Source organism: Amblyomma mixtum, chromosome 2 (genome assembly GCF_055824585.1).
Source record: "Amblyomma mixtum isolate Tamu chromosome 2, ASM5582458v1, whole genome shotgun sequence".
Taxonomy (NCBI): Eukaryota; Metazoa; Arthropoda; class Arachnida; order Ixodida; family Ixodidae; genus Amblyomma; species Amblyomma mixtum.
Genome location: NC_143013.1, coordinates 139063416 through 139091414, shown reverse-complemented (window position 1 = coordinate 139091414; position 27999 = coordinate 139063416). Strand labels below are relative to the sequence as shown.

The following is a 27999-nucleotide window of genomic DNA, read 5'->3' as shown; positions in this document are numbered from 1 at the left end:
TCACTGACAACTCTCGTCGTAGATCTGATATATCGGTTTGGACCCGCACAAGAGTTCAAAAATGAAGTCGCAACACTTGTGCTCGGCTTGCAGTGAGCGGTCTGGAAGCCACATGCTGCATCCGTCACCTGCGAAACAAAGGCAGCCGAATTGGTGTTGTCATGACTTCTATGCAGATTCATGGGGCAATAAATTTAAAACGAAACGAAACGATTATTTGCCCATTGTACTCATGCAATATCTATGTACAGGTGTTGTATAAGATCTCTGACACCGCTTTTTCTATTTATGGTACAATTTCTGTACGCACGGCTGTTTTCCTTAATTTGCTATGTGCTCGTTAATTGTGCATGAAATGTACTATAGTGCTACGATGTTTTGATTATTGCGCTGCATTCTACTGGAACATCGTACACGTAATAAGGTGTAGATTAAACTTTACCATCATTTTTATTGCTATGTTTCATTATGGTACGTTGTTTAATTTTCCGAATATCAAGATTTGTCTCGGGGTGGTTGTAGCCATGATTACAATGCGCATACATATTTTGAACGCTGCAGTTCTTGCAGCCTTCCTGGTACCCTGAAACTATAGTGTGGCAGCATATTTTTTGTATGAGCTAGATGCCTCTTTTTGATTCTCGAAAAGTAATGACTGGGAAAATGTAGGAAGTATGGGCATAAAAAGTCTAACATTGCTGAGAGATAACTATGGCCTCAAACTGACAACGCTGAGCCGAAAAATGACAGGACGGTTACGAACTTTTAACGCGCATGTCTGGACACGAGCTCTGGTGTGACAACAAAGATTGTTTCACAGACATGTTTTTTTTTGTTCTCGCGAAATCAGGCAGCCCGATTCGAATGTGGAATTTCCCAGGAGTGCACTGATATTCTGCAGTTGGTTTTGGTGAGTGTCAAACCAACCACTTCCCACAGCCGAGATGGATGCCCAAACCACTAAGCAGCCTTTCACTTCCCACTCTCTCCGACTTCCCCTTTCCCTTTCTGTCCTAACCACTAAAATAGTGGATATAAATTCCGATCGGTCCACTTTGCCACCTGCTAACCGATGCAGATGGCAAGTGGGAAATGGAGCTGCAGACGCCGATGACGAAGAAGACGGTGCGAAACTTAAATTTGAAGTTTAGTTCATGAAATAAACTTGAAATGAACGAGCTAATCAGGACTAACACTACAAAATACAACGAGCACGCTTATTAGTTTGAAGAAGATTACAGTGGCAACCCCTTTAGCCCACCCTCTGATGCGTGCCTCGTCACCCTCATCCAGGACTCTTCCAATTCATCCAATTCAGCGCAGATGTCTTGCATACACATCTATGAAGGCAAAATTAGAGTTTTCGTTGGTCCTATGACGACACCCATTCATAAATAAAGATATTAGCGAGGTTTAGATAGTGCAACGAGCGAGATTAGGTTTCTTGTAACTAATGCAGGAGGTTAAATTCACCTATGGCACTGATGACAACCAACCGCTACCCACTACTGAAATAGGCGGAAAATTTTACCCGGCTAGTTTTGAGGCATAACTTTTTAAATCATGAGCTAAACATATTTAATCTTAGAATTCTTTAGCCGTTATCTTCGAGACGAACACACCAGCCTGAACGAGTTTTTGCAAAGACTAAGACATACAAGTGCAATTTTTTTTTCCGCGGACCGGACCTTTCCGAATGGAACTGGTTTCGAGTCCTCTAGTTTTGTTGAGGCTCTTGAAGAGCAGTTATCTTAGGGAATGAACGTTGCATTATGTCGTTTAATTAATTTCAACTTGAAAACAATTCGGCGCACACGGACGAGGACACGGGAAGTCTTCTCTTCCTGTGCCCTTCGTCCTTGTGCGCCGAATTTTGTTTTCTAGTTGAACCACTTCCGACTAGCCCAACTCGCCATTCCCCTGCAACATATTTTTATTAATTGCAAGGACGTGAACTGCTTTTAGTTGTTTGGAAAAGCTTGTCATTTCTAGTCCTGCATGGGCCGTTTCTCCTGCAGTGTTTTGAAACAAATAAATATTACAATTCAAGCAAGCATGGAAGGAGAAAAAGAAATCTTATTCTTGGTGTGTACTGAAAATCGCTGCAAGCTGTAAAATCAATCCACACTGGGACTTAATAAGCTTACATCAGCCAGATAGCTGCCCGTGGTCACTTTGCACCATCGTCATTTTGGTGAAGCTGTTGCATTAGGTCGCATGCATTTATCTCCTCTTCAGATAACTCTCGTTTCAATTAATGAAAGAGTAGTAATATAACAGACAAAGAACTGCGGCTACTGCTAGAGCAGTGATTCTCAGTCCCGGTATAGCTTCTAAATGCTCAAATTTGTAATTCTTAATATTCTTGACGCTCATTTGTGCCAATACAACACAGTAAAATTAAGCCTACGTGAGAAAAAAATAATTTGTTTTGTGAAACATTGTTATTTAAACATGCTGGGATCATGAATTGGAAAGCAGAAAGAGTTCAAGGGGTAGTCATTGTGAAGCCGAAGTGAATTCTCCTTTTGAACAGAAAAGTGCGTACAGTTGTACGATTAAGAAAGCGTGGAAGGCCCGATAAAGTTGTAAGTGTCGTATTCTTTTTCTGAGATAATGCTCGTCTTCTTCAGTTTTACTTCCCTTCTTAGCTGTATTTCACGCACTAAGCATGAAGCACGTTGTAGGGCCTCTTTATTGTAGGGCCTTTTATTCTACGTAGTGCACTATTCAGGGAAATCCTAAACTCAAAAGAACTGAGGTCGAAAGCTTCTCTCACTTTCATTAAAATTGTAACGCTGTAGATGCAAAACAACCCACATGATAGGACTCAGGCGCAAACGCTGCAGGCTGTATGTTGGTTAGAAATAACTGCATATATCAAAATTTTCTTTTTTGACCTGCGTGCTTTAAAGGGACAGCCAACTACCGAAGGCGAGGGTGAAAATGTTGGCATTTGCTTGTACAGAGGGCAAAACGCATGTCTAGAACACGTTCTGAGCGTGTTTCGGGCTTAACACGCGATAACTAGCGACAAGATTTGGTTAAAAATGGTCTGGATGTAAACATGTTCTGTTAAACTCGTAGAATTTCATCGTCATTTTTTGCTTTCTAGGTCGCAGCGGATTTGCGAGCTACGGAACACAGAGTTTGGTTGTTCTAGGCATGTGTTCTGCCCTCTGTACACCTTTGCTTGTGATGCCAGTAGCGAAGGCTGAACTCTTGGTTTTGTTAAGAATTTATGTTCTAAATTGGTATTAGCACAATATGTCCTGAGATTTGCATACTAAACTTCCTGACTAGGGCAAAACGTATTACATTGCGTCATTTTATTGTTTGGTTGTAAGAACCTTCGGACACATTATGTTGTTCGCATCAAAGTAGTCACTGTTGTTGCATAGTTCAATGATGTTCTCTCTTCATTCTTTTAGATTTTTTTAAAAACCTTGACTCCCACTATACTGCCGGTGGCGTCGCCAACGGCACCGCTGCTGCAGGCAAAAGTGGCTGCTGGTATCCGAAGTATCATCATCAATATTTATTCATAGTACCTTTAGAACCACGTAATCCCGTCAAATTTAGCTTTAATAACACACGTGTCTGTCGTTTAATGTCAGCCATCTTGCCACTGCGATCGCAATCAGAGTCACTGCACCATATTTCTTGCCCCGAAGTCAAAGCTGATAGACACTCACTTGTTTCAGAAAGCTGGGCACAATTTGGAAAATTAGGTTTTAAGTTGTCGTGTTTTGTTTCCCAGACCCAAAGCCAAATATTCGTCTATGCCAGCACCGAACTTTCGATTGGCGTAAAAATTTTGGCCGATTAAAGTCAGTAGATTGTGCCTTCAATTTGCGCCCTTTAATCTGCAGCAGAGGGCCGGTGACTGGTATTTCTCTCATTGAAGTGTTAAGAGTAAGCAATCTTTGAGCCAAAACTAGAATCTAGGACGGGAACTCTTCATTCTTTATATGTAATTTCCAGTGCTCTATTTATTTGTTTAATTAGTTTAAGCTTGCTTTCTTTTGAAACTACTGCAAAAGGCTGAGCTGCTTGAGTTCTGTTTGCATCATCATCATCAGCTTGACTACGCCCACTGCAGGGCCTTGGAATGCAAATTGAGAGGGAATTAAGTCTGTTTACGTGGAAGAATGCGAAAGCTTGTGTATCGAGGAAAGGAAAGGCCGCAGTAGCTATCAGTCCTCGACACCTCGGTGAAAATCTCAATCACACCTTAAGGCAAAAGTAGTCTAAGAAAGCATGTAATCAAAGGTGCATATGTCATTGGCCCGAAGCCATGTCTCAAGCTAGTCTCCAACCTGACTAAAGCATGTAAGCTATATGCAAAGAGAAACGCTATGACACCACCCTGAACGTTGTGAAATGAACGGTAGCTCAAGATTAGATTTTAGTGAATGTGTAGCGCCCGGCGACGCTATAAAGCGCCGGCGCTGAGATCGGCGTTACAGCGCGCGCTAGAGGAAAATAAAGACGGACAGCGCGTGCTCGTGGCGCACGCCCGGCACGGGCAGTCTGGAACTAGAAGCCTGCCACGCTGGTCGTCTCTGTCTGGTGCTCCGCTGCGACCTCCGCTAAAATACCTCAACAGTGGTGACCTGGCGAACCGTGCCTTCTATCGCAGCGGCGTTCCAGCATGGCGTACTGGCAGCACCCAAGTTTCTACCCGCCGCTCCCGGCGTTCCGGCCTGCAGGCGTCGGCGGGTGGTTCGCCCAACTGGAGGCTGCGATGTACCTGAACGGCATCACCATCCAGCCGTTCAAACACGAAGTCCTTTGTGACATCCTCCCGGCCGACCTCCTGCGTCGGCTCACCTACTCTGCTTTCGGCGGCCGGCCATACGATGAGCTGCGTGCGGCCGTCTTGGCGTACTTCGGCGCCTACTACGTTCCGCCGCCGCTCTACGACGCAGCGGACCCGTTTTCGCCGCCGCCAGCCTCTGGCCCTGCACCGGCCTCGCTCGCGCCCACGCAGCCTTCATCAGCACCCGGCCCGCCTCAGCAGCCCCTCGCCGCATCGCCGCCACTCCCGTCCAGCGTCTCCAGCCCGGCTGTCTCTCTCGACGCAACACCAGGTGGGATCCGCACGAGCTCCGCCTCGCTTCCTGCTCCCACTACCATCCGACCCGCGTCTCTGGCTCTGCCTCCTTGCGCTTCAGTGGCGTTGTCGCCAGAGCCTCTTGCAGCCAAGGACGACTCTGCGGCAGCAGCCGTTCCGAGGCTTCCGGCATCTCCATCTACCTCGTCACTACCGCCAACAGCTCTACAGGCCTCTGCTGTGAGGTTGAAGCCGCCACCGCAGCATATGCCACATACCAGCCCCACTACCTCGGCGGCCACACCACCTGCCCAAGAGGCCTCACCCCAATCCCTCAGTACGGTCAGCCGCTTCTCGGATTCTGACCCTGGCAGCTCGACACCGCCGCAGCAAGCGTCTGCTTTGGTGCCTGCCTTGAGCTACCTTCAGCAACGAATGGTAGAGCTACCCGCACCGAGTAGCGCGGCAGTTGTCCTTCCACCAGCTGTGTCTGTTGCTGTCAGCCAGCCGTCTGATGTACGCGTCTCAGCTGCACGGCCTGTCACTGCAACAACGTTGCAGCCACCTACAGTCGACCATGCTCACACGCGCATCATCCCTGGCCAACCGCTCCAGACTGTCGATCCCGCTTCACCCAAGCACCTGACAATGAGCCCCGCAACTTCCTCCACCATCGTCACGGCTCTCACCGTTGTGTCAACAGTCACACCTGTGCCAAATACTGTTACAGCTGCTGCTGTCGCAGCACAGCTGCATTCAGTCCATGGAGCTGTTTCGCCCGCTCCTGTGCTTGTGATCGTGTACTCGGCGCGTCAGATTCCCATCGGCATCTGCTGCAACGTTCCGACACTGATGACACTTGTGCCAGCGGGCAGCACTACAGTCGGTGCCGGCCCAATCATGGCCTCCCCTGCCCCCATGTCCATTGTCAGCTCGCTACCCTGCATCATTCGCCCGTTGCGCAGCAGCCAGGCTCGTCCACCTGAGCCCGCGTCCTCCACCCGACGGCTCTTCCCGGACCCTGACATGAACTTACTGGACACTAATTCCCTTCTCTCTTCCACCGAGTCCACATTTCGACGTTCCGTCTAGGCGGGGGGCCCTGTAGCGCCCGGCGACGCTATAAAGCGCCGGCGCTGAGATCGGCGTTACAGCGCGCGCTAGAGGAAAATAAAGACGGACAGCGCGTGCTCGTGGCGCACGCCCGGCACGGGCAGTCTGGAACTAGAAGCCTGCCACGCTGGTCGTCTCTGTATGGTGCTCCGCTGCGACCTCCGCTAAAATCCTCAACAAATGTATTCGGAAATACTGCCTCCACATTTAAGTCAACCAGTGATGCCATCGCTGGCATTTCGTCTATACCTGCGATATCTATTACTTAAAGCAGCGTCTTCGCTTAGGCGGACGCGGTTTTGCGCCGTGCGCCTCTTTCCATCGTTACTCCTCTCTCCTGACTGCACGTGGTAGCGGTTGTGACTCAGCTCGGGTGTGGCCTCATCCCTCTCTAAATTTTGCGTCATCCTGTAACATGGCTTCGGCGTGAAGTCGTCACTGTAAATTTTGCATTTTACGTGACTATCGTGTGACGTCATTACCTTGACACGTAACTCGTTTTGCGAGTCATGTTTTCATGTGTTTTTCATTTTTGTCACGTGACCCAATAATTCACTGTTATTCGCGCTGTAATAAAGAGAGTTGGGGTTTGCTGCCCCAGCGGCTAGCGCCGACGAAGGAGACGCAGAAGATAGAAGACGAAGCTGACGAAGCTCGGGAGCGCGCTTGCGAACGCTGGCCTGCTGAGCAGCACCGCTTGAACAAAGACCGGCCGTCCACACTAATTGTGCGAGTCGTCTCATTACACTTGGTGGAGGTGCTGCCTGCTCTGCCCTTGATACGCCACGATGCCCAGACTACCAGGCTCTACCACGACGACCGACTCCTCGGCCCAGCCCGTTCCCACCGCTGTCGTCTGTTCCGGTGCACGGACGATACCGACGTAGACGTAGCGGCACGGACGATACCGACGTAGAAGACTGGTTGGCTTCCTACGAACGCGTGAGTGCTTACAACAAGTGGGATGACGTCGTTAAGCTCACGAACGTCATCTTCTACTTGACCGATGTCGCCAACTTGTGGTTCCGCAACCACGAAGCGGATTTTACTACCTGGGCGGCTCTAAAAACCAGCCTTAAGGCCCGTTCACACTTGCCCAAAAATCCGGCGAGCGAAGCGGATTCGGCCGCTTTTGACGCCGAGCGACGCGGAAAGCGGCGCGGCGAGGGCGATCGGGCTGGACCCATTTCCGCCGCGCGGCGACAAACATGGCGGCGCCCTTCGAAGCCGGACCCCCCGCTTCGGATTGAATTCTCGTTGTTGCTGCCTTTTTCAGTGCGTACACTGGCCAGAAATGCGGCTCAGGTCTTTCGCTTCCTCTCACCTCGCCGCCAAGAAAACGTATAAGTGATAAATTTGCTTTCTTTTTTTATTCAGAGCGACGATTCCACCGCTACTAGGCTTAACAGCAGATTCCCTTTGTTGACAGTAATGGTTCCCGCCCTGGCAACCAGATGGCGCCACTATAGCTGAGTTTATTTTTCCCTACGAGCTAGCATACGCTGAACTAAAAGTGAGATTGTGCCTGCGTTTAACGCACGAAAGCATGCATACGCTTATGGTACGTAGACAGCGTAAATTTATGCTCTTTTCTCACTATATCTGTGTATGCCGCTAGCAGCGACGCGGTGTGGAAAAGCGAGAAACAGCAGCGGCGTGGCGGATCCACCTCGCTCGCGCGTGAACAAGTGAGAACAGGTCCTTGTTTTTGCGGCGAGCGAATCCGCTTCGCTCGCCGGAATTTTGGGCAAATGTGAATGGGCCTTTACTGACGTCTTTGGCCGCCCCGCTGTCCGAAAACTTCGTGCCGAACAACGTTTGCGCAGTCGTGCCCAGCAGAACGGCGAGAATTTCACCAGCTACATCAAGGACGTAGTTGACTTGTGTAAGCGGCTCAATCCATCAATGAGCGAAACTGACAAAATACGACACATTCTGAAAGGCATTGAGGACGACGCATTTCAAATGCTGGTGTCAAAAGATCCTCAAACCATCTCCGACGTAGTCTCTTTGTGCCAAAGCTACGACGAGCTCCGCAAACAGCGTCATGTCACCCGACGTGCCATTTGCCCGGACGACAGCCTTTACAGCTTGGCGGTAGGCGGTCCTGCCCACGATCAGCCGGCACTTCTTCAGCACATCAAGCAGTTTGTGCGGGAGGAGGTCGCTCGTCAATTATCGATAGTTACCTGCCAATTCACCCCAACGCCATCGCTGTCGCCATCTATTCAGCGTGTCATCCAGGAGCAGGTAGCTGAGGTTCTGCCGCCCACTAATCCACCCGCTCTGGTCACTGCACCGCTGACATATGCATAAGAAGTCGCCCGGCCACGCCCTCAGCCGGTTGGGCCTGCTTATTCGCCACCTGTCACCGTGTACCCTCAGCGGCAGCTCGCCCCTGCACTGCCACTCACTCATCATCCTCTCCCTCGTACCGGTCCCCGCCCTATGAATCCGTGGCGTACCCAAGATTACCGCCCGATATGCTATGCTTGCGGTCTCGCTGGTCATGTGGCCCTCTGGTGCCGCACGCGCGGATCCGGTTCTCACGACTACGGGCACCTGCCGACGTACGACGTTCCGTTGCCTTCCGTACCTGTCTCTTCTGCTCTGCCTCCTCAGCATCCCTCCCCGTCTAGCTCCGACTCCTTCAACCGCAGCCATCGGTCGCCGAATTCTCGACGGCGTTCGATCTCTCCTATGCGCCGCCGGTCACCACCCCTCCAAGCGGAAAACTAGGCGCCGCCGTTCCGGAGGCAAGAACTGCGCCGTCAACGCAGCTTGCACTGGCAGCGTGCACTGCCCGCCTCGTCATCCATGGCCTCTCCTACACCATTGAGTTCTTCGTTCTCACCCGCTCCTCTCATGACATCATTCTCGGGTGGGACTTTCTGTCCGCGCATCACGCCATCATTGACTGTGCACGTGCTGAAATTAATTTGTCGCCGCTGTGTGATGGTCTTCTGGACGCCTCTCCTGTTACCGCCGCGCCTATCCTCGCCGCTGACGACGTCGACGTGCCAGCTTTCTCATCTGTTCTCGTGCCGCTGACTTGTGCTGCCTTCTCTGACGCTACTGTCCTTTATTCACACTCTCCTCTTTGTGCGCACCGAAAATCTGTCATGCTCCCTCATGCCGTGCTCACACTTTCTGGTGGTTGTGATGCCATGTATGTCGCGAACCCGTTGCCTTTCCCCACCACTTTACTTCGGGGAGAATCGCTTGGCACAGTTGATGTCATCGATCTCGACGACGCTTCTCCTGTCCTTGATGAGCCTGCCGCCCATTACATCAACGCCCTCACTCCTCCCGCAGACATCGCCGACCCGTCCTCCTCGGATATGTTTTCCCATTCTGTCGATGCCGCTCTGCCACCTCACCGCCGCGCCCAGCTCATCGCTTTGCTGCAGCGCTTCCGCGCATCCTTCGACTCCCCTCAAGCACCGTTGGGTCGTGCAGCAGCCGTTCGCCACCATATCGACACTGGCACCCATGGATCCTTGCGCCAACGCCCCTACCGCGTCTCCTCCGCCGAGCGCCGCATCATTGATGAACAGGTGAACGACATGCTACACCGAGGCGTGATCCAGCCCTCTCACAGCCCGTGGGCTTCTCCTGTCGTGCTCGTGAAGAAAAAGGACGGCTTCATTAGATTTTGCGTAGACTACCGCCGGCTAAACAAAATTATTCGGAAGGACGTCTACCACCTGCCTCGTATAGATGACGCGCTAGATTGCCTGCAGGGAGCGGAGTACTTTTCTTCGTTGGATCTGCGCTCTGGGTACTGGCAGGTGCCGATGGCCGAAGTCGATCGCCCGAATACAGCTTTCGTCTCACCTGATGGGCTGTATGAATTTAATGTGATGCCCTTCGGTCTCTGCAACGCGCCTGCCACTTTTGAGCGTATGATGGACAACATCCTCCGTGGGCTTAAATGGCAGACCTGCCTCTGCTACTTGGACGATGTTGTCATCTTCTCCCAGAATTTTCCTTCTCATCTTCTTCGCCTCGAGAGTGTTCTCCGCTGCCTCAGTGACGCTGGCCTGCAGCTAAACTTGAAAAAGTGTCGCTTCGGCGCTCGACAGCTGACTATCCTAGGCCACGTCGTGTCCAAGGATGGTGTACTCCCGGACCCTGCCAAGCTCCGCGCAGTTGCTGAATTCCCGAAGCCCACATCCCTGAAAGAACTAAGAAGCTTTCTTGGCCTTTGCTCCTACTTTCGCCGGTTCATCAAGAATTTTGCTGCCGTTATCGCCCCGCTGACGCACCTTCTCGCTGGTAGCCACGACTTGTCGGCTTGGTCCCCTGCATGCGACGAAGCTTTTGCAACGCTGCGCCAGCTCCTCACCTCTCCTCCGATCATGCGCCATTTCGACCCTTCCGCGCCTACAGAACTGCACACAGACGCCAGCGGAATTGGTCTCGGTGCCGTTCTAGCTCAGCGGAAACCTGGTTTCAATGAGTACGTTGTTGCTTACGCCAGCCGTGCGCTCACGAAAGCGGAGACTAATTATTCCGTCACAGAAAAAGAATGTTTGGCGATTATTTGGCCGATCACAAAATTTCGTCCTTACTTATATGGGCGCCCGTTCGATGTCATTACCGATCACCATGACCTTTGTAGGCTGTCGTCACTCAAATTTCCATCTGGCCGCCTCGCTCGTTGGGCTCTGCGTTTACAAGATTACGACATTCGGGTCATTTATCGTTCCGGTCGTAAACACTCTGACGCCGACGCTCTCTCGCGCTCCCCTGTGACCTCTGAGCCTGACCCACCATCTATTTCTGGCCTCACACCTTCTCTTGACTCTATTGATATGGCTTCTGAGCAGCGCAAGGATCCTTGGATTACTTCTCTTCTTGATTTCCTAGCCAACCGCTCAGCGCGCCTCCCTTCTAGAGCGCTCCGTCGTCAAGCCCATCACTTTGTCGTGCGTAACCAGCTGCTGTACCGTCGGAACTACCTCCCCGATGGTCGGAAATGGCTGCTCGTGACTCCAAGGCATCTCCGCTCCGCCATTTGTGCCAGTTATCATGGTGACCTGCAATGCGGTCATGCCGGCCTGCTAAAAACTTTTACCCGCCTACGCCTTCGGTATTATTGGCGGGGCATGTACCCTTTTGTCCGCCAGTACATACGCTCTTGCCTGGAATGTCAGCGTCGCAAGAACCCACCACCGCACTCACCTGCTCCTCTGCAACCTTTACTGTGTCCCGTTCGGCCATTTGACCGTGTTGTAATTGACCTTTATGGCCCTCTCCCCTTCACTGCCGCCGGCCACCGCTGGATCATCGTCGCCATTGATCCGCTCACGCGCTATGCGGAAACTGCACCGTTACCAGCTGCGACCGCCTCTGAAGTAGCCGGTTTCATACTTCAGAACATCATTCTTCGTCACGGTGCGCCTATGGAATTGCTCAGCGACCGGGGTCGCGTCTTCTTGTCCGGCGTCGTGGAAGCCCTCCTTCGGGAGTGTCATATCGTTCACCGCACGCCATCTTCGTACCATCCGCAGACCAACGGCATGACAGAGCGCTTTAACCGGACCCTGGGCGATATGATGGCCAAGTACATTTCTGCCGACCACTCAGACTGGGACCGCGTTCTACCTTTCGTTACCTACGCTTACAATTCTGCAACGCAAGCCACTACTGGTTTTTCCCCGTATTTTCTTCTCTATGGCCGCGAGCCTTCCTCCATCATGGACACCATACTCCCTTACTGCCCCGATTCGTCCGAATTGACCACCGTCTCTCAAGCCGCTGCGTACGCCGAAGAATGCTGTCAACTGGCCCGTTCCTTTACTTCTCACGACCAGCACCGTCAGAAAAGCGCCCGCGCCGCTTCCCCCGGTCTGCCGCCGTCTTATGTTCCTCAATCTTTGGTTTAGCTTTGGGTGCCCTCCTCCAGCTCGGGGCAGTCTACAAAACTGCTGAGCAAATACCAAGGCCCCTATCGCGTTGTTCAGCAGACATCCCCAGTTAACTACCTGATCGAGCCCCTCACGCCTTCGTCTGACAATCGCCGCCGCGGCCGTGAAATTGTGCACTAAGACCGCCTGAAGCCCTACTACGACCCAGCTATCGTCTCGAGCCCTTAGGACGCCAGGATGGCGCCTTTTCACCCCGGGGGTATTGCAATAAAGAGAGTTGGGGTTTGCTGCCCCAGCGGCTAGCGCCGACGAAGGAGACGAAGAAGATAGAAGACGAAGCTGACGAAGCTCGGGTGCGCGCTTGCGAACGCTGGCCTGCTGAGCAGCACCGCTTGAACAAAGACCGGCCGTTCACACTAATTGTGCGAGTCGTCTCATTACAGCGCTAATTAGTGATGACGTTAGCGTTTTTCATTGCGTTGTTTCAAATTTATTAACTAACTAATATTTTTAATTACGCTAATTGATTTATGAATTGCTTTTATTAACGGTGATACGATATCATTCTTTATCACGGCATATAACACCTAGAATTTATGACTCATTATCATTAAACGTTTACAGATTCATTCATCTGGAGTGACGTCATAGGGTGGACACGTTGTGCGGACAAGATTTGAGGGCACAATTGAGGTATATAATAGTTTCGCATTAATAATTACTGATGCGTAAAGGACCCAACACATCTGCTTAAGTAGATGCGTCCTTTCTCATAAAGCGCTAAACTTAAGTGAACTTGGAATGCAGTTTATCGCAGAATTTTACAGAAACTGCTTCATATGCAATAAAAAGCCAGTTATGTGAAAAAGATGCAACCTCGATGATCGAAGCAAAGTGTCCCGAGTGAGCTGTTTGCACAAAAACCAACTAAGCAATCTTTTGTATGGAATCAGCAGATTTGTGGAACACATTTTGTTTTCTTAATTCAAAGTGTACTGAAGACTAAAGCTTTCGTGTTATTACTAAAGGACCAAGAAAATAAGTTCTAATCTATTTTATTACCTTTTCTTATTTTGCAGCAAGCGCTGTTTGTTACTAATACTCTTGTCATTTATATTTAAGCATTGGTTTTTATTATTTTATAACCACTTGATCCTCTTTATTTTATTTTTTTAGCGTTTGCAGTTGCAGTGTTGCGTTCATTGCGCCTATGTTTTCATCATGAGTGCATTTACACAAAACAACTTGTAAGCCCCTCTTTATGTAATGTCCTCGGGTCTTTAAGGATGAAATAAATGAAATGAAATAAATGGAAAAGTAACCGCATTTTGTCCGGGTATATGGAACGGCGCTACCAAAGACAACTGACAAATAAATCAATGTGAAAAAAAAGCATATTTTCACTCCAGCTGGTACCCGAAAGAGCTAATAGCTTGAATTGTTGCGGTTCGCTCATTGAACGGAGTTCAGCAAAATGAGTTAACGCACGGATTCGTACTAAGACATCGAATCAGAGCAGTTGAAGCTTCTGAAGTTGAGACTGAATTGAAGTGCGTCCTACAGGGAGGAGAATAACCCTTCTGTCGAGAAAAAGAAAGTAGAATAGGCTGCCAACAGGACTAAACCCGGTATTCTTGTGTGTATGCATGCTTGGGACAAGCCGCTGACATTTCCTGGTAACTGCTGTTACGGCCTCCTGAGAACAGTCTCGCTTATTTTGAGACCATTTGCAGACGTTAACCACCTAGAGGCACATGACGTTTATGTTTAGTATCTGTTGCAGCTAATTTATACAGCATATTCAGTTCTATACGTACCGTTGCTTATATAGTTGTGTCTCATAACTTTGCACAAGTTGCAGTCAATGTAAGGCATAGTAACATTCAAGCTGACGCCCGGCGCTGAAATAAAAATAAAAAACCATGCTTTGAGGTAACAGTACGGAATGCATTTAGAATCTGTTCCCGGAATCTGCTATCCTTCATCAAAGTGTCCCTTGATCGAGGTTATCGTAGGGATCAATGACCTCCAAAACAAAGTCACAGGGTGTTATAATTGCTCGCAGTCCCAGCAGCATTCTCAGTGCGATTGCCATAATCTATACTGAATGTTAAGCAGGTGGAGTTGCAAAGCTTTCTCTATTGCACACATTCTCCTTTCGAGTGTTTCCTCGGTGGGGTGTTTTCTCCTTGGGTAGACAGCAACGCAATCGTCATCGTCTCACGCTGATGAAGTGGCTGCTGACAATGCTTACCATGTAATTCTAGAGGCCGATGTACTGTGCGATGTCAGTTCACGTTCAAGAACCCCAGATGGTCGAAAGTTCCGCAGCCCTTCAATACGGCGACCCCATACCCTCAGTCGCTTTGGGACGTTAAAGCCCAATAAACCATAAACCAATACATTGTCATGCTTGTCGGCCGTGAACCTATTCCTAACCACGCAGCCATGCAAGTATCCTTGTGTTAAGGAAGCTCGGCGAGCATAAGGCCACACTAAGCTGAGACTGGATGACAATACTTCGGATAATGACCCTCCTCCCCATCTGGCCTAAAGACCAAAGTGCGGCATCTCAACAGATTTATTCACTCATTAGGATAAATTCACTGGTGAGCTTGCATTTTTCATGCCACGCACTGCCTAACCTTATCGTGAACACGCGTCGTTCATGTTGTTTTGTTCTTATTTTTGTAACTGTCTGATGTGTGAAGCTTTAGCGAGATTTCAGTGATTTTTTTTTACTTTCTTCCTGTGTACCGCATGTCCCGCCTACAAGTAACCAACACTTTGAAAAAAGATGAAGTGCTGGCGACGGAAGCTTAACCGTTCATTAGAGTTTGTGTCCAAGTCAACCATATTTTTGTACTTTAAATATAATAATTTAGAAAAGGCTGGAGAGAGTAAGTTTCTGGGCTAGTAGCAATTGACATGATGGCATAGGCAGCACTTGCAGGCGGGGACAGGGACCGAAGAGGCAACGCCCACAATAGCGCTGATCTTACAACTATATTTCGGAATAACTGGATCCGCATCATCTTTTATGTGCGAATTGTACAGAGCGGCGCTTGCGAATCGACTGCCTGAGGTATCAGGAGGAGGCAAACAAAAGAAAGGAAAAAACAACCGTTCGTGAAATGATAGACTGCCGCATTTATCACGCCAACAAAAGAGAAGTAAAAAATGCGGCAACAAAAATGCGAGAAATCATGGCCACAGCTTGGTCAACAAAAAACAGCAGCTAGCGAGTCTAAATTGTAGATAAAAAAAGGAAAAGCAGATTAAGAACGTATATAGAGAGACAAGACAAAAAGGTAGAAGACAATGACAAAAACGCGATAAAAACCGCGGCCAAAGCTGACAACTAACACCGCTATGCCGAGAAAAATGCTAAAATCAGAATATGTGAGGGAGTAAAAACGGTTAAAACAATTCAGATGGTTTAAGTGAGGCAAGAACTAACAAAGCGAAAAAGAATATGAGGTGGGAGCTAGAATTGGCTTTGTATTGCTTTTAAAAAGGAAGTAGAGAAAGCTAGGCCAATGTAAGGGCAAAAAATTATATAGATACCGAGAGCATTGAAGTTTCCTTTCCAAAAGAGCTACTGATGACGTGCTATCGCTGAAATTTTTTAGGTTTTTAGTAATGGAAGCCTCACTCATTTCGTGCATGAGCTGCCTCTTCTCGCCATTATTCTCGTTACCGCGAATTCGGAGGTCGGCGTCCGCTAAGTAAGCAGGCACGGCAGAAAACAAAGGTTTTTAAATTTTTTGCTATGCTCCTGCAGTCTTTTCCGGATGCATCGCCCTATATGCCCGATGAATTTCCTGCCGCAATATAGAGGGACGCAATATACGGCTCCCTTGGCTTATGAAACAAGGAGATCTCTGTGCCTAATTGGTCCTTCTTGAATTCGTTCACCTGGATTGTTAACCCTGTTACATAGCCTAGAGTAGAGAACATGACAACTAAAGCTATTTTTCTAGTTCTTTTTACCTTCTGAGAAACGTTGTGTGAGTGGGTATGGGAACCAGTTTCTTTTTTTTTCGTTGCAAGCGTTTGCATTCGGTGAACTACGCTTCTGTACTTAAATGGCGGATTACATTTCTGCGGCTACCAAGGAAAGAAGCAACGGCGGATACCCGGAAATACGCACTCTCCGGGCTTGATTCTGGATGCTGGCCCCAAGGGAGTGCTCACGTGACTTAGTTAACGCGCTATGAAGGCTGATTGGACAATGCTTCTTTTTACTAATTTTGAGTGCGCGGAGTCATAGGGGAACAAAAGCTTGCTGGCTCTGGGTTCAAAGCGCCAGCAAACATGTTGCGGCGAAAACTAACTTTATCTCCTTGACAGGATGAAGCTGCTTTCTGGTAACACTTGCGTTAAAACCAGGCGAGACAAACACTCAGTGAAGACCGCCAGCACACTGTGAACGTGCGGGAGAAGTTCATTGTCGTGACTCTTTACGAAGATCAGATAAGTGTCTACGAGTCTAAAAATTTTTGTAATAGGTGACTTAGGCAGCTTTTCGCTCAGTACTCTGTCAAGCATAGCTAGGAATAGGATGCATATGATGGGAATGATGCATGACCGATGCAGACGCCGTTTTTTTAATGTAAAGCGAGCATTTCCACTCAGTACAGGTAGAACAAATAATAGTGGATAGCAATTTTAAAAAAAATAACAGGAACACCGCAGGCATTTTGAAAGGCCGCACTATCATGATGGCCGATTTTTGTCGCCTGACCTCGGCCTGCGTTCTTCTACTTTTATTTCAAAGGCATTCCAAAGCCTCTTTTTAGATCTCACCTCAATTTCTTTTCTTCTTTGTGAATTGTCGCCTCACTTATGCCATCTTGTTTTTGGCCATTTCCGGAGCCCTCCACCACGGCGTCTCTCATAGCCTTAGTCGCTTTGAGACGTTAAACCCCATAAACCAAACCAACCAACCATTTTTACTCCTTCATGCATTCTGTTTTTATTTTTACTTTCTTCATAGTCGTGCTAGTTTTTGGCCCTTATTAATTCGGGCTTGCCCACGGTTTTATCCTGTTTTTTGTCGCTTTCTTTTATCTTGTACCTTGTCTCTACATAAACATTATAACCCTGTTTTTCATTTGTTTTTATGCTTCTTTTAGCAATGTCAGCTAGTCACTTTCATTCACCCTGCTGTGGTCATGCCATCTCGTGTTTTTGTAGTCGTATTTTTTATTTCTTCATCATTTGGGGGACATATGTTCCAGACTATCATTTCGTGAGCGGCTGTTTTTTTGTTTTTTTTTTGTACGCCGCCTGCTGATAATTGCGGTAGTAGTTGCGCGGGTGCGTTTCTTTATATCTGGAACATAAAAGGCACGGATGGAATTCTAAACGAATGAAGTTGATAGATTAGCTCAGGTGTGTGTGTCGTCTCTTCCTTTACCGTCCCTGCCTGCGAGTGTAGCCTATCCCATGATCGGAGACACTTATTAGCTGCCTTTTTAAATATTAGTGTCCGGAGTAGTTTCAGTGCAGAATTGTATATCGCCAAAAAACCAGCAAGCTATAACGTTGGAACCAAGCTACCATGTACGAACCCCTTTTAACGGAGTTAAAAGATATCCGCAATGCAAAAGCTACCATGTGTCAGTGGTCTTCCCTCATCGTCTTAAGACGAGTCTTGGAGAAGAAAATTCGCTTTCTCTAGCACTGTCTCTGACGCAGCTTTGTATGTGTACAGGGTGAGACATATGCGTCAGCAGCTGCCACGTGGAAGCTTTCGTATTTCGCGGACTTTCTTTTAACGGTGGTTCATAAAGCTGTTTACAAGCCACTTTGGTTTTGGTTTAGGTTTATGGTGTTTAACTTCCCAAAGCGACTCAGGTTAAGAGGAACGCCGTAGTGAAGGGCTCCGGAGATATCGACCACCTGGGATTCTTTAACGTGCACTGACATCGAACATAGTAAACGGGCCTCTAGAATTTAGCCTCCATCGAAACCCGCGTGTTTCGGGTCAGCAGCCGAGCACCATAACCGCTGAGACACAGCGGCGACCAGAGGCCATTTTGAAGCAAGCGTTTGAGAAAGTACTTTTTCAAGTTGATTCAGAGCTCCTGATTTGACACTTTGTTCGTGAAGGCAATAATACTTAAAAAGTTCGCAAATTTTATTTCGCCGATTATTCGCTATGGAGAAAAAAATGCCGCCACCGTCTAGAAGACGTTGAAGTTATGAGCGTTAGCTGTTCGGCATCGCCATCTATTGTCGATGCGATATATTGCCACGTGATTAGGCTATTTTTCCCTACCTTACGGCGAGCGGGCGACTACCGCCATAAGGTCGGATATTTTTTGTGCAATTTGGGCCGAAAAAGTTTTTCTACTATTTATAGTGCCATTTTTTTATACCTCAAGACCGTAGGAGCCCAGTCGCCATGCGGTATGAAACTGTGAGCTGCCGAGTGCTGACGACATGGTCGCCGTGTTAAGCCTGACCATAAGTAAATATTAACCTAATTAGACAATATTGGTGTCTAACATGTCCTACTTATCGAGCCCGTTACGAATCTCCTTTAGTTAGATCAAGACGTTATCGGTTAGTTAAATATAAGCAATTAAATATAATCATAACCATAACTAAATCTTACCTTCATTATTTAATTTTGGTGCCTAACCAGTTGTACTCATATAGAGGATTCCAAATATCTAATTCGTTTTATGATGCCTCATTAATTACTGAGTTAGAAGCGATTAAACATAGTCATGTGAGTAGATAATTATGATGTCACAAAATCGGTGGCGGCACCAATCACCAATTCGATATAATAATGACGTTAACAATCAATCACCCATTCGGTTGCTATATCGATTTACTATGGAGGCCACCATCTTGAACTCGTTTGACTTCGAAAATTTCACGCCGATGGGAAGTGGCAGCAGACCCCAAGAAATCGAGAAACGTGATCAATAAGAGCTAACGCTCCTAAACATTATTAAGACTCGGTCATGTGGTTCTCTACAGTGCTCAATGAACTTCTCCCGGCTAGGACTCTGCGCAGTCTTGAGAGCCATGTTGACCGGGCTCTTGAGAAACCTTCAGTTAGGAGTCGCGCCCATGGTGAGCACTGTCTTCTGTTTTAATCTCAAAGCATTATATCGCTCATCGGCACGGAAGTAGGCGGCGGCGTTGACCACCAGAAGTGCTGCCAAAAATTCCAGATGACGTCACCATCTTACATAAAAAATATATAAATTTCTTCCGGAGTTGCGAGGAACTGAACAAAGGATACCGAGATTTCAGACTGTGAGCCAAGCACGCAACCAATAGGGCCCAAAACCGGGCTGCTTGTGTGCACTAAAAGGTGAACCTACAATATGCGTTGCTTTAGGACTGTGTGCTAATGAGCTGGTGAGCCATTAGAAAATGAAATAAATATAAAAGGAAATAAAAGAATGCTGAGGCATCCAAAGCAAAGCAGTATTCTTAAATTCTTAAAGCTCATTTCTTCTTTCTTCGCGTATTCGAAGGCTCTAATGAAGGATGTGTCTTTGGCACGAGCGGGATTCGTATAAACAATGCTCTGTTCCTATTTATCAACTAGGCTAAGATCGTGACAGCACTTACCATTAGCTGGCTGGAAGTTCATGATATTCTTTGCCGTATATCCAGGAGATGACATTATCGTCACTACAACATCCCTGAAATACGAAAAGGACGTCCATTGCCGACCCAATTTTCCCACGGTCGCTTACAGCTTATCCAAAGGGCCTTTATTTATTGCGTGCTGCCCGCAAAAAAAAAAAGACGAAAAGGCCAGTAAGATGAATATCATCAATATAAGAACAGGAACGGCAGCAAGTTCCACCTATAACTGCTGTCTAATAGGGCGGGCGCTGAATCCTTTAAATTCCGCAAAAATTTACAAAGTACTCCGCTTTGCGTGCGACCGATTCTGTATACGTCAGTGACGCTGGGGATCGTTGCAGCCGTCGCCTTTCAATCCGCGCAGGTAGACTACCGTATCCGGTAGACTCCCGTGCGTAGGCTCAGCGTTCAGAGTCATTATTGAATGTGCTAGCACAATCTACAACGTGATTTTGATCGGGGGCGATAGGAGGTTAGTTTTGCTTTCATCGCATGAGAAGGAGGCGCAGAATGTTCTAAACAGAGCGTAAGGAATTGATCCTTGCCACGAAATTGGCTGCTTCATTAAAATAAATTTCTCATGCGTACAAGTAGTCGTTACTGGTTACTTGCACTTGGCTAATGCGCATAAATACCATATGCTGTCGGTTGCGAGTGCTATCTGTGGGTCACATGCCTTGTGGAGAGGTAGCGGCACCACCCTCCATTTTTCGGTGATCGCCAGAACCGTCGCTACAATACAGGGCCCATGATCACGTCATAGGCCCTGTATTTTGCCCGGATAACCTAGTATACGTGCCTTAACGGGGCACGTTCTTTCGTTTGTGATCGCTGATATCAACATTAAAAAGGGGAGGGGCACTTAAGCTTTGCCTGAAGGGCGCGACTGCGTTAACGGGTTAATGCCCATATATGTTCTCTGCTTTCATAGATTTTTGGAAGTCCTCACATCATTACTGGCGCAGTGGTGCAGCGATTAAGCGATGCACCACTGCCCTGCGATAGCTGGTGCTGCCACCGGTGGCGCTCGTGTGATCCAGGCTGCTCTTCCCGAGCAACTTATCGCGAACAAGCATTAATTTCACTGCTACCTGCAGCAGTGCTCAATTTCTCACAATCCAGTAAGCAGGTTGTGATGACGCCACACTGTCACTTGAAGGTGGCCCACCTATATTATTTCTAAGGGGATTTTTCACTCACAGTGCCGACGATGACGCCGGTTTTTCTGCACAATGGTAGCCTTAACCCTATCACGCCAAAAAAGGGTGCACCGCAATTTCTCAGCAAGGTGGAAGGAATGGTAGCGTGCACCTATCCTTCTCAGATATTGTTAAGCTGTAAACTTCCAGTATGGAAACCGAAACCCAATTTCAGCTGTCAAGGCTCCAATAGTAGATGATGGAAATTAACTGCCACGTGAAAATTTTTGGTGCTGATTGCACTGGAAGTTTTAGGCTGGATGCGTTTTCAGCTAAAGTTATTTGCTTACGCGGTCTATTTATTTTTAATAGCGGCCGTACATTCTGTCTCCCTGTGTCCACTGTCCTATATCGAGTCTCACCATTGCGCACAACTCACATTCCCAGAAAGAAATGCTCTTTCAAACCAGCGAAAATTATGCAATAGCATAACCATAGTTCATTGAGGGCGGTTAACGTGACCTGAGTGCTAACCCGTCTGCTCTTGAGAGGATGTATGAGAATTACTGACATCGCTGTTGTCCTCGACGTGCCGATTTGCGCATCTTTGATGATAAGGATGTGCTGCATCGTTTCACTTAGCGTTTTATGCATTGCGCGAATCGCGTAAAATGCATCGACTTCATCTCAGGAGTAAACTGGAATTCTTACGTATGATGACTTTGGTTACGCGCCTTGCCAATAAAAGAGCGCTGCTGCGATGCAGTGCATTTTAGCGAAAGGAGACGAGAAAGAGACAGGAGCAGTACGAAAAGGCCCTGAGATCTAGGGATTGAAAATTTGTGCAGTATACTAGAGAACAGAATCGCAGGCGTTGGCAGGTGTGCTAAGCGGTTTCGTTCCGTAGAAAGCGTTCTCTCGGCTGCTTCACGAGCCTATGTTGCCAAGGCAGGAGTGAGTGCGAGGAGGTTTTGCGATAGCGGAATGACGTGTATTTTAACGCGCGGTAAAACAATGTTAAGCTCCTCTTGTCGCTTGTAACTGCGCACCTAGCACAGAGCGTTATAAATATTACAATTTACAATGTAGTTGACTTCGCCCATTTCTCAGTGAAAATTATTTTGCTGAAGCAAAGGCTACCTGCATGATGGCTTTGCATCGTGACTGGCATAATACCCTCGTTTGAAAAAAAAGTGATCTAATTTATACTGCGGGTCTTATTAGGATAAACGAGAGTGTTTATACAGTGTGTTCAAAACCAGCACCCGCCCTGCTCATTGCCTCGTCAGTGGTGTGTGAATCTGCACATCAAGATGCAGCGTTGCCTCTCTATATACGATACTGAGCCGGTTCCGTCGCATTCACCTACGTTCGTCTGCATAGTGGACGGTGTTAGTCATGTCACGAAGTGTTCGCTCCAGCGGCTGCCGCAAAAAGCTTCAGCACGCATTGTGCATGTGACCGTGGAGGAAAAAAAAAAAAAAGTCGACGCGCTGCTGCACCCCACCTCGCTAGTCCGGCAAAGAACGTGCCGTTGCTATGTCGGAGCGGCGGAAGTGGATTTTATTTTCACTTTCGAAAGACACGTCATCGTATCTGCGAAGTAGCTACAAGTCAGCATTTTGTTATTTCAAAAAACTGATGCTTACGGAGCGCAGAAAACAGGACAAAAGGGAGAGGGGAGACAGCACGAGCGCTCGTGTCCTCTCCCATCTTCCTTTTGTCCTGTTTTCTGCGCTGCTTAAACGTTAACCGATACCAGCTCGCCTAGCTTTTTGTTCTCGCGAAAAACTAAAGGATAGGTAAGAACCATCATGATGGACAAGTGCAATTTAAGGAATGGTGGAAGGCCGAGTATTCCCTTGGAATTTGTGGATACTTGTGTACATGGTTCCTAGACCTGTTTACGACATTTCAGGGAGAAAAAAAAACTGACCTTTTTGATTTCGTGAACCTCGGTCACAACTAAGAAGTCTGCCCGTCATTGCAGTATAATAGAAAGATAGGTGCCTTAGATATTTAGTTTACTGCAAAATGTAGCTTTGATATATGCAAAATTTCGAAATGTGTTTGCGTCATGCCAGGAAAAATCCGATTATGTTCGATGTTCAACAAGCATGGCCACCGTTTTTCCTTTCACTTGCGTGTGGTTAATTAAAGCAGTGGAATTTTCCCGCAGTTTCTTTAATTTGAAGCGAATATTTGAGTTGAGCTGTGAGCGGTAACACCCTTCCAGAGCGCCAAATTCTGCTAAATTATCAGTTGCCGTTTATTGCATTTACCAAAGCAAATTCCAAGATTCTCATAACCTTGCAATTCGAGTTAAACGAGTTTTTAAACATAGTGAACACATGACTTACATTGAACCACCAGTCGAGCTCTCGAATGTAGTGAGGACCGAGTCGTTTTCAAAGACCCCATTTTGCGTTCCTCTCACGCACTTTCCCTTTCCACCCAGGTATGGGTCCTCTTCGAAATTTCTGTAGATCATATGCCAGGTACCCGTCAAAGGGAAGCACTGAAACAATACAGGGTAGCCTCGTAAACAAACTCTGCCATTTGGCGTCCTCACCGAAGAGTCATATTGTTGGACTGCCATAAACGAGCTTCGAGATATGTTTAGTCAGCGAGCCTTTTTCTGGTGCAACGGTTTAGAGCGAAGGCAGTGTAGGAGGCTTTGGCTATGAAAAAAAAAATTCGCTGTGGCTTAGCTTGGTTAAGCCCGGTAATTGCGAAAGCAATATCCGTACGTACGCCATGGTTCAGCTGGTAGTGTAGCTGGTGGTGGTGCTTGTGGTTAGACTTGTGGTGATGCATCGGTTGTACAGAAAGTAGATTGAGGTTAAAAGTAACCTCGCCCGCTCCACTAAAGTACCGCGGGTGCATCGGTTGTACAATCCAATCCAATCCATTTCAATCCAATCTACTTTAATGTAATCTAATCTAATGTAATCTAATCTAATGCAATCTAATCTAAGGCCGCCGGTGGTGGCACCGCCACTACTCGCAGACGGCGCAGATGGTCGCCCAGCTCTTCGGCATGACGTCACACAGAGGTCATGCGAAAGGTCATTTCATGTGCACCGCCGTCGCACGGCAAAGGCTTGAAAGTGCAAGTAGTAAAGCTTTCGCTTTAAAATAGCTGGAGCGTCAGTTTCGAATGGCGTAACCAGACTGCTGCACCACGGCTGGTTCAGTAACGGATGGTGGCGGACAAAAAAAAAGGCTGGAGCTCAACGTGGATTAACCCAAGTTATACGAGCGAAAGCTCTGTTAAGCGTGGTCTGCGCTGTCTCAATCAAATGTCAGGTCAAAGGTGAAGGTCAAATATTGAACGGTGATATTCACATGATCACGTCGTCACACTACCACAGCTTGGGCGATACAACCCCGCAATTTTGTTCTCTTTGACCCTGTGCGACACTGAAGGTCACCCAGGAAGCACAGGAAATTGGCCCAATATTGGAAATGTATTGGTAATCAGGTACTAAAAAGGACCAGGGTGATACTATCTATTTCCCATATTGGGTTGCTTACTTGTTCTGCTTGTGTTGTCTCATCCACGTTGAAATCGGAAGTTGTACACAGAGGAGGAAAGCTCTCGCTCCAAAACAGAACGCTGGCAACTCAAACACGTTGACGCACTGCAATTTTAAGTGCAGTGATTTATGCTTTATCTTTACCCCTCATAACGCGAGATTCCGCGACAGCTGTTTAAGGTATGAGGAGATTTGTCTGGCTTGAGAACAGCGGTTGAGAACACACCATGATACAAAACCCACATCTGCCCCCCCCCCCCCCCCCCCCCCCTTATTCGCCTTTTGGGAGACTTCCCTGTCCGGCTCAGACACGAGCGGCCAACAATCGTTGATCACGCAGGCCGGATCACGTCAGCTATCGGGGTCCTGTTTTGAGGAATCCGTCCATCATGCATCACGTACAGCTATAACTGACCCTAAATAAATGTTTTTACCACCATCAGCACCCGCAAAAGTTCACATATCAGATAAATCCAGCCGAAGCACCTTTCGAGATATTCCAACAGTTAGAGGAAATAGTAAATGCAAGATGGTACCAATGCCTAATGTAGGCAAGCAAGCGGACGGCTTGGTTCAGTGTTGTTTCGTTTAAGAGCGCATAACATCCACCGACAGATGGATAACGAACCAGACTCAAGAGAGATATCGGCGACACCTGTCCGGCGTCGAATCGGACACCAAAAACGTTTAGAGACGCCATCGCACGTACTAGCTCCCGTGTTCTGGGCGAGAATATTAGAGAGTGTGAAGAAGAAGATGGGCCCCTTCGCTGGACGCCGATAAAGAAGAAGCGGTTGTGGGATTGCCATCGCGCAGATCGTGTTGGTCTTGGTCGCCCCGCTCCATCGCCGACCTCGACGCCGTCCCCGAAGTCCTTCTTCTACATTAACTCACCAAGAGATTTAGTGTAGCGGAAATGTAGTAGTAGCGTAGATAAATATCGGGTTACCGGATGCCGGCTGCGCACGCGTAGTGACTACGCCTATCGGCGCCCATATCACAGTGCATGTGCAGCTGGCGTCCTGAAAACTGGTATGCGTCTACGCTAGTACGTCTCCAGTATGCTAAATTTCCCTGATATATAACACGCCGTTCGGGAGGCTGCGGCCATGGCCGCTTTGTATAAGGCAATGCATCCTAGCTGCTCCGTCCTCACCGGCGCTGGTTGGATTCCTGCTCGCTCCTATATTACGGTAAACTTCTTTCTGCTTGTTAATAGATGAAAGAAAAAATCTCGGACGTTCTCGAGTAGATTAGCTTCATGTTCAGCTTCCGGTCGGCGGTGGTTTGCGCACGGCTTGCCAGTGTGTTTTCCCTAATTGGAGCTCAAAAGCATTGGCGCAAAAGGTGCATGTCCAGCATAATTTTCATCTGTCCAACGAACATGACAGCTGCTTGGCTATGATATTACAACCTTTATTTACAGAAGTGAAAGTAGTGAAATAAGAGAAAGCAGCTCAAAGAGAAAGACGAACATATATAGTGTTAATTTGAAGTATTTCTTGATCTTTCCGGCTAGTCCACGTACAACTGTTTCCTGCGGTTGCTCTGCACACGTCTTCTTTGTTTAGTTCTCGGCAAAATCTTCAAGCTTCATTAACGCCCTGTTCGCGTGTTGAGTGTGATGTGAATAATATAGGAAGGGAATGTATTCTGCGCTAAACGCTCAACAGTCGCACAAAATCAGATTTAAATAGCTTCAGAGTTTGTTGTCAATTTTCATCTAAATAAATTTAGCAGAGCGACTTTAATGTGAATAAAAGGAACTCGTTTTAATGTTCGTTATAATCCGCAATACTGGTCGTGCTTTTAATAGGTGAAAGCAAACAGCGAGGAAACCACACAATAGAATCTTTGCTCAGTATATGTGCCAGTAGTGAAAGAAACTTTAGTCGCAAGTGCGGTTAATTTTTTATCCCTGTTACTTGACCCTAGAGATGGTGATTAAACATACATTTTAGAACATCCAGAAAGTCACAACAGCTTGCAGTTAGGGAACACAAGAACTCTAGTTATCTCTGAAACAACCAAAATCTAGAGAATAAATTTTTGCTCGTCGGTTACTCGTCATGAATATATATAATCCACCGTCTTCACAGCTTCATGTTGCGCGTTTTATAAATCCACAGTATAATAACATGGAATAAGGAAGATCGAAGAAAAACAGAGACAGTGTTTTCTCTGAATTATAAGAAGATGGAATACGTCGCCACCAGCTTTCTGTAGAGGGCAGTTTTGACCGTTATTCAAAGAAATAGAAATGTGGTGTTGTTCTCTCCAAAGTATTCCAATGGTTCCTCTTTCTGGAGTTGTCCTTACATTTACGCATATTTTAGCACAGAAATATCGCCAAGTATAGCTCCGTTGGCGTGGAAAGACTTTCCTTGAAACGAGAAATAATTCTTACCTGTGTTTCGTCTTGAAATCGGCCGAGGTCCGGATTCAGGTCGATATGAGGCTGACTGGATTGAGTGAGCAGCAAATTCATAAGAAAGTAGGGATTGTAAGGCAAACATGGTGGGACAGTTCGTCTGCTTCTTGGTTGTGGCGACCAATGTTGCACGGACGTTCTCACCTGGGTGGCTGTTTCTTTCGAGCACACGCACACATATATAGCCCCCACACACTGTTAAAGTGAAGGGTACGATAACCGGCCCAGTGCACCGGTCTCGACAGCTGTAGGGCTCCGTCAGGTAACTCAGGCCAGACCGGCATGCTTCGGAATGCAAAGATGGAGGGGGGGGGGGGCTGTTACTTTTGCCCGCGACTGGACAGCTACTATCTACCTCACCGTCAGAGTAACCAGCGGCTAATACACGTGTAGCTCGCAAGGAAAGCAGAACTGACAGGTATTAATTGCTTCACCGTGGCAACAAACTCTGAAAAATTTATGTTCTTTTTCCGCTGCGCTCTTAATAAGGTGACTCGAAGAGAAATAAATATATTGCCGATACCCGGAGAGATATCATTCAGTTGTGACAGTTCGCTTAATTCCGGAACATAACCGTCAGTTCACCCTATGGCCTATTGTCACGGATGTAAAATAAATAGTAGGCGACCGCAATTATACTTGGCTTATGAACACAAAAGTGGCAAAAAAAAACGCCCGGCAAGTGAGGAACTCTCAGCAACGTCTGATAGTTGTACGGGTAAAAGCACTGACTGCCAACGTCAGTGATGTGGCTTTCTGTTCCTGTTGTTTTAGGACGTGCATTAAACGATAATGAGCATTTGTCGCACGGATACACGTAGCGTTTCCACGTGGCGTGGACGAGTGACAACTGCAGAGGCAGACGGTAAGCAAAGCACTCCAGAAGGACGGAAATTTGACAGTTTTTACCTATGAAAAAAAAACTGCACATTCGCAAAGGCAACTATGATGGGCACATTTGGCACACGTCATGGTCTTTGTCGCAGACTCACTGATGTGCTCCGATTAAACATAACTTTCTGGATGCGCGCAGTTGCAATAATCTCAAAGGAAGTAGCTTCCTATCGGTAAACTGAGATGAGATAAAGCACTCTATGAAGCAAAGCAAGCAATCATAAAGCTGCACCTGCGGCGATAAAAAACTATTGTGTGAAATAACACCAACAAAAGCTCGTTCTAGTACAGTGCCAGACTGCACATTGATGAATAACTTTTCTTCTAATAA

General features: G+C 47.5%; 1 pseudogene; it reads right to left on the bottom strand.

Moving 5' to 3' along the window:
* On the bottom strand, positions 1 to 26859 carry LOC149361082 (uncharacterized; annotated as a pseudogene).
* Positions 26860 to 27999: the final 1140 nt, after the last annotated feature.